The sequence below is a fragment of the Rattus norvegicus genome, chromosome 3, assembly GCF_021556685.1.
Source record: "Rattus norvegicus strain SHRSP/BbbUtx chromosome 3, alternate assembly SHRSP_T2T, whole genome shotgun sequence".
Taxonomy (NCBI): Eukaryota; Metazoa; Chordata; class Mammalia; order Rodentia; family Muridae; genus Rattus; species Rattus norvegicus.
The window spans coordinates 139820455-139827270 of NC_141536.1; the positions used below are offsets into that span (position 1 = coordinate 139820455).

Consider the following 6816-nt stretch of genomic DNA (forward strand, 5'->3'; position numbering starts at 1 on the left):
TCTACTAGCAACACTGTAAAGGTTCCAGTGACTCTGCATCCTCACTAACACCTGTTGCTATCGGTTTAACCTGGTAGGTTTTAGTACAGTTTTTGTGACAATAAGCCTACAGCGAATGAAGATTCCTGTGTCCCTCACAGTATCACTCAGATACCATGGGCAAGCTCACCCTCTGGTCAGTCACAGGTCCTGCTCATCACAGGTTTCAGGAGACAACACACTGCACATGCTGTCTTTCTTTTGGTTGTTACACCCTCCTTCTCAAGGAGACAGTGCTTCCCAAATGGTGTCCCCCCAGAGAGCAGCAGCAGCCACAGCAGAAGCACTTGGATCCAGTTACAAATGAAAATCTTTGCACTTCATTTCAGGTCTAAGAAACTAGAACCTTGAATGGAAACCAATCTCTGATTTCAGATGTTTCTGTTGGTTGTTCAAGTTCAGGGCAAGATAGTGGATTACTGATCATTAGATGGATGACAGTGTCACAGGAAAGAATTTATTTTGGGGTTTCAGGCTGATTGAATGATGCTATTTAGCCCAGGATAGACCTAAACTCCTAGTTCTTCCTGCCTGTCTCTCAAGTGATGAAATCACAGTTGTTCACCATCATTTTTGACTTCACACTTTTTCAGAAATGTTCAGTCATATAATCCCTGAAGAGATGTTTGGGTTGGACACTTTCTAGTAAATCAGGACACTGGACATGAAATATGCACAATTATTTTGGCCATAGAAACTCCAGTAAAGCAGGAATTTTAAACATCATCCGGAAATGGCTAGTGACATAATTTCCCTCACACAACTGTCCCAAACTTTCCCTGCCATTGTAAAGTCCAAGAGCATGCTGCCATATTCACCGAACTTACTGTGATGTCTTGGAGGCTCCTTGCCACTTCTTGCCACTTCCTCTAACTTGAGCTGATTTGCAGAGCCTTGAGGTTTCTTCTGGATTGAACTGCCATTGCTGATTCACAAATGGTACTTGGCAGTGGATCAAACAAACACTCTGGTTGTGTGTAAACCGAACTGCTGATCTCCTGACAACAACAATTGGAATCACACCAAAGAACTATTTCTAAACAGGCCCATATCGTTCTTTGGCCTATTAACCTCCCCATTTCACTAGCTCAGGTGGATGGTGTGCTAGAGGAGAGGTTAAAGTATTTAAAAATGCATATAAAGTAGGTTTTTAAAAATCTAATCCTACAGTTACAGACACAATGGTTATATATATATATATATATATATATATATATATATATATATATATTGCCGAAGTAGAAAGCATTGGGAGTTACTTCTGAAAAAGAACTCATTGATTCTAAAAGGATATCTTTGCCCATGACTGTCGTTTCTTAATCACATTTCTACAGTGGATGGCTTCTGTGACAATAGATTCCCTGTTTTCACTCTACTTTTACAGTGTATATTCAATTTATATTTTTATTAGTGAATATTTTATTACACAAAGTAAAGGAATTCCCTATGATATTTTAGTGTATAAATGTGGACTTTGACCATATTCTTTCCCTCTACTTTTTTCTTATTTCTCTTTCCATATCCTAGAAGATTCCTTTTTACTTAAAAGCCTCACTATGAACTTTATAATATATTTTTTTAAACTTTAAAAAAAATTATTTCTTCATTCATGAGTGCTCTGTCTTCATGTATACCTGCTGCCAGAAGAGGGCATCAGATCCCTTTTATCAATGGTGATTAATCACCATGTGTTTGCCGAGAACTGAACTTAGGACCTCTGGAAGGACAGCCAATGTCATCTCACCAGCCTATAATGTATTTTTAATTAAGTATTATTTTTTGTGGCAATTTGTATTTCATTTTTTTTTTCTTTTCTTTTTTTCGGAGCTGGGGACTGAACCCAGGGCCTTGTGCTTGCTAGGCAAGCGCTCTACCGCTGAGCTAAAATCCCCAACCCCTGTATTTCGTTTTTAAAAAAACTTTTTTGTCTCTTTTTTAAATTTATTTTTTATGCACATTGGTAATTTGACTACATGTATGTCTGTTTGAGGGTGTCAGATCCTCTGGAACAGGAGTTAATGACAGTTGAGAGCTGCCACGTGGGCGCTGTGAATTGAACCCAGGTCCTCTGGTAGAGCAGCCAGTGCTCTTAACCACTGATCCATCTCTCTACTCCTCTTTTTTTCTTCTCTCTCTCTCTCTCTCTCTCTCTCTCTCTCTCTCTCTCTCTCTCTCTAACACTTCAGATTTTATCTACCTACCAGTCAACCCTCTGACTCTACCTCACCTCCCATGCTCCCCTCCCTGTCTCCATGAGGATTTCCCCACCCCCTAGCCCTCACCCCATCAGACTTCTCCACTCCTTGGGGCCTCCAGTCTCTTGAGGGTTAGGTGCATCTTCTCTGACTGAACCCAGACCCGGCAGTCCTCTCCGCTGTGTATGTGATGGTGTATATTAGCTGATGTATGCCACCTGGTTGGTGGTCCAGTGTCTGAGAGCTCTTGGAGGTTTAGGTTAATAGATACAGAAAATGTGGTTCATTTGCACAGTGGAATACTACTCCGCTATTAAATACAAGGACATCGCGAGTTTTTCAGGCAAATGGATGGAACTAGAAAATGTCATTCTGAGTGAGGTAACTCAGATCCAAAAGGACATGCTTGGTAGGTACTCACTAATAAGTGGATATTAGCCAAAAAAGTACAGAATACCCAAGATACACTCCACAGAACTCAATAAGATTAACAAGCTGAAGGGCTCAAGTGAGGGAGAAGAAAACAATCAAAGGCGGGGTGGGGGGGAGTGAGGGAGGGACTAGTGTGGGAAAAGGACAGGGAGGGAAAGAGAAGAACATGATCAGATATTGGGTGAGGGAAAAGGCCTGAAGCCCTGAGGGCTAGAAGACAGAATGGACACAGGCGACCTCAGGAGGTAGGAGGTGTGTGTGGGGAACCCTCCAGAACGTACCAGAAACCCGGGAGGTCAGAGACTCTCAGGACTCAAGGGAGGGGCCTTAGATGAAAGGCCCTACAGTGGGGAGAGGGAACTTGTAAAGCCCACCTCCAGCAGAAAGACAGGGCGTCAAGTGAGGGACAGGGTTGCCATCCCACAGTCAGTATTCTGACCCCTAATTGTTCCTGACTGAAAGAAATGCAGAAACAAAAATGGAGAAGAGCCTGAGGAAAAGGAGGTCCAGTGACAGGTCCAAAGTGGGATCCAGTTCAAGGGGAAGCCCCAAGGCCTGACACTATTACTGAGGTTATGGAGTGCTCCCAAAAAGAGAGCTATCATGACTGTCTCCAAAATATCCAACAAGCAGCTGAAAGAGTCAAGGGCAGATATTTACAACCAACCAATGGACAGAAGCTGCTGGCCCCTTTGGTTGAATTAGGGAAAAACTGGAAGAAGATGAGGAGGAGGGCAACCCTGTAGGAGGACCAGTAGGCTAAGTAAATTTTTAAAACTTATTAGATATGTTCTTTGTTGGTCTACAAAGCCATAATATCCTTTAAGATTAAGCATTACATATGTAAAATATTAACAATATCTAAGATATTGCCTTTCAATATTAAAACTCTGGATTTGTCATTATTTCTACCATTCATAAAGTTTATAGGCTATTTAAAAACAGTGTTTTCTATACAAGGACATTCAACTCTCAGTGAAAAGAATATTATGAAAGGACAGATACTGGCATAATTAATAATATCATAATAAATACATTTAGGTCAAACTTTTGGTTGGGCAGAACTAACAAGAAATATAACATCATGTGCGTCATTTGATAAAATTGAAAATTATAGGTCTTTTCATTGCCATTTCCATAAAAATATTTTTATTGGAAATCCAAAAATCCATTTGGAAAATATTCCATTAAATCCTCTTTATATTAGGGAGACTCTTTTACTTTTATTAATGCTTTTAAAAAATCATGCATGTGCTCTTAGTTTTGAAATTTTTATTTTGCGTCTCTCAACTTAACCTATGACCTCTTTGTCTTTAATTATTTTTGCTATATGGTGCAAGAGTGTATCTTCTAGGAAGCTCTAACCATAACTCTTTTTTTTTCTTTTCTTTTCTTCGGAGCTGGGGACCGAACCCAGGGCCTTGCGCTTGCTAGGCAAGTGCTCTACCACTGAGCTAAATCCCCAACCCACCATATCTCTTTTAACAATGGGGTTTTCTAGACAAGATCTGAATGTTGACAACCCAAGTTGCTGTGCCAGCACGGTCAGGGGAATTCTCATAAGTCCACTACATGAAGTGTTAGAGGCAATTAATGAGTACCAAGAGCGGGAAAACCAGTGTTCTCTAGGGTTGAGCCCTCTAATGGGTTATCCAATACTAGTGGTTTGTCAGCCCTAAAAATATTTACAAATGAGAAACACTAATGAACTCAGCCAGTTATAACTAAAGAGGGAAATTTAACTAAAGAGGGAAATTTCTCAGGACCTACCAAGTAGGTGTGAGGCCTTACGCTAAGCCCTGTGCATGTGATAACCTCATTGGAGGAAGGTTACATTTAGGTGTATAAGGAAGAACCAGGCAGGACAAGCCAGTTCCCAGTCATGCCCATCTTATGCCCACTGGACAGCCCTGAATGTCAGCCCAGCATTCTGACTCCTCTGCTGTTGGAGAAATCCTAGTACAGCAGTCTTTATCCCCAAGTGCTTTTGTGCCAACAATAGCAGAGGATTCCCAATCAGTCTATTTATGGTGATAATCGACAACAATCATTTCTGGATGTTCCAACTCATTCTGAGAATAAAGACAATACCTGGGCAATTTGGGCAATCTGCCTTCCATGAACTAGGCACCCTCCCACCCTGAAAAAGTGCTGACTGGGCATAATCCACATTTTAGTGATTTATCTAGAATTCAGTACTTACTCACCCACACTCTAGGATTTTCAAAATTCACTTGGTGTATTACATCGCCAATATTTCACTTTCTGTCACATATAAACAAGTTCTCTCTTTTCTAGAATGCAAACAGCTGTGCAATTGACACATCTGGAATTCTGGAGGACCTAGGAATACACAGCTCTTCTTGACGGTGCCATGAACTTCATTACAAACCACTTGGATCTTCGGGAAGCCAGTATTACAAACCCACATCCTCCACTGGGAAAACTGAGGTTCACTTTGTGCTTATTAAGCACACTTCAAGTTGGAGTGTCATTCTACCTGAGGTGATGACATCAGTCTTTCTAGCAATGACATGTGGGAGAAATGGGCCTTGCATGCTTCCAATCCTTGTTGCTGCCTGGGGCCCATAGGCTTCTGGATAAGGCAGTGTGTGTGCACTATTTTTGAGTGCAAAGGCTTCTGGGTAACACAGTTGACAGCTTTGCTGTTGCTCATACACAAAGGCTTCTAGATGATGCAGCTGTGGGCAGTGCTGCTGCTTGGACATGAACCCCTGTAGACCTTGGGGCTATGAGCTTAGGGACCTTGTTATTTCAGGTGAAAGGAGATTAAATGTAGTGGATGTCTAAAATCTTTAACTATCTAAAATATAGACATTTAAGTAAAATGTCTAAAATCTACCCAATACAAGTATTCGCTGCAGGAGACTGTTAGTGTTCATTTTTTCCTTTCAATGATCCTCCTGTGTACACGTCTTGGACTTTTCAACTGTTTGTAGTAGACAATGTAGCACAGTCTCATTTGTGTACTTGCTTTGTAAAGTCACTAACAGCTTTTGCTGCCCGTTATGTTTTTGTTCATGTCTGAAGCATGATACTCCATGTTTTTAAAGATTCCCTTTATTATTACCGAAAGAGATCTCAGCAATTGATGGTGGGATGGGGTCAGGGAAGGAAGGTGGAGTTCGATTACTAAGACTGATGTAACCAACTTGGATTAAAATAAAGACTACACATGGAGAGACCCATGGCTCCGGCTGCATATGTAGCAGAGGATGGCCTTGTTGGGCACCAAAGGGAGGAGAAGCCCTTGGCTGGACAACTCCCCCCCAGTGTAGGGGAATGTGTGGGAAGGAGTGGGTGGTTGGGGAGGGGGAACACCACCATAGAAGAAGGGGGAGGAGGGGATGGGATAGGGGGTTAATGGACAGGAGACTGGGAAAGGGAACAACATTTGAAATGTAAATAAAAAATCCAATAAAAATTATTGGGCGAAATAAAAAATAAAATGAAATTAATGTATTGCTTCACACACTGGTGTCTAGGAGTTTAGTCAAGGTCTTGTCAGGGTTGGGTACTCTTGAAGCTCTTAGAGAACATGTTAGCTTCAGATGTTGGTTTGCAATCCGAGGTGTTTCTTGACTTGTTGATTCGCCATCACTACACCATCTGCATGTCTTCACATTAAATCCTCCTGTGTGTTACACTGTGTATGAAAGCCACTGGATTAGAGCCCACCTCAGTCTCATGAACTCAATTTGATTACATCTTGAAAGATCCTTAATATGGTTTGAATCTGAAATGTGCCCCATAGACTGATGTTTAGAATTCTTGGTTGGTCTTTTCTCCACCCTTGGTATTTTGGGAGATTCCGGAAGCTTCTGCACAATGGAAGGTGGCGTTTACTGATTTTGACCCGTGAAAATATGTTATGGATTGTCTTTGCTTCTGGGACCTCTGCAATGTGTGTGGACAGCTGTGGTCGAGTACACTTTGATGACACCTTTGTAATCAGGCTCACAGGCCAAGTAAATATAAACACTGCTATAGGACATCAATATTTTAAAGCCATCTTTTATGTTACTTTTATCAGGAATATGTCACAACTATGCGAAATAACTAATACAACCCTAGTTCCAACATTGTTGCATTAATAGGTTCGATAGTTAGAACTTAACATATATTTCTA

The 6816-nt window shown here is 41.2% G+C and overlaps 1 long non-coding RNA gene across 1 annotated transcript; it reads left to right on the plus strand.

Annotated features, from left to right (window-relative positions):
- Positions 1-2102: 2102 nt before the first annotated feature.
- On the plus strand, positions 2103-5872 carry LOC134486184 (uncharacterized). The gene is made up of 2 exons (XR_015684708.1): positions 2103-2643; positions 4965-5872. It is a non-coding gene; the product is annotated as an uncharacterized LOC134486184 (long non-coding RNA).
- The last annotated feature ends 944 nt before the right edge of the window (positions 5873-6816 follow it).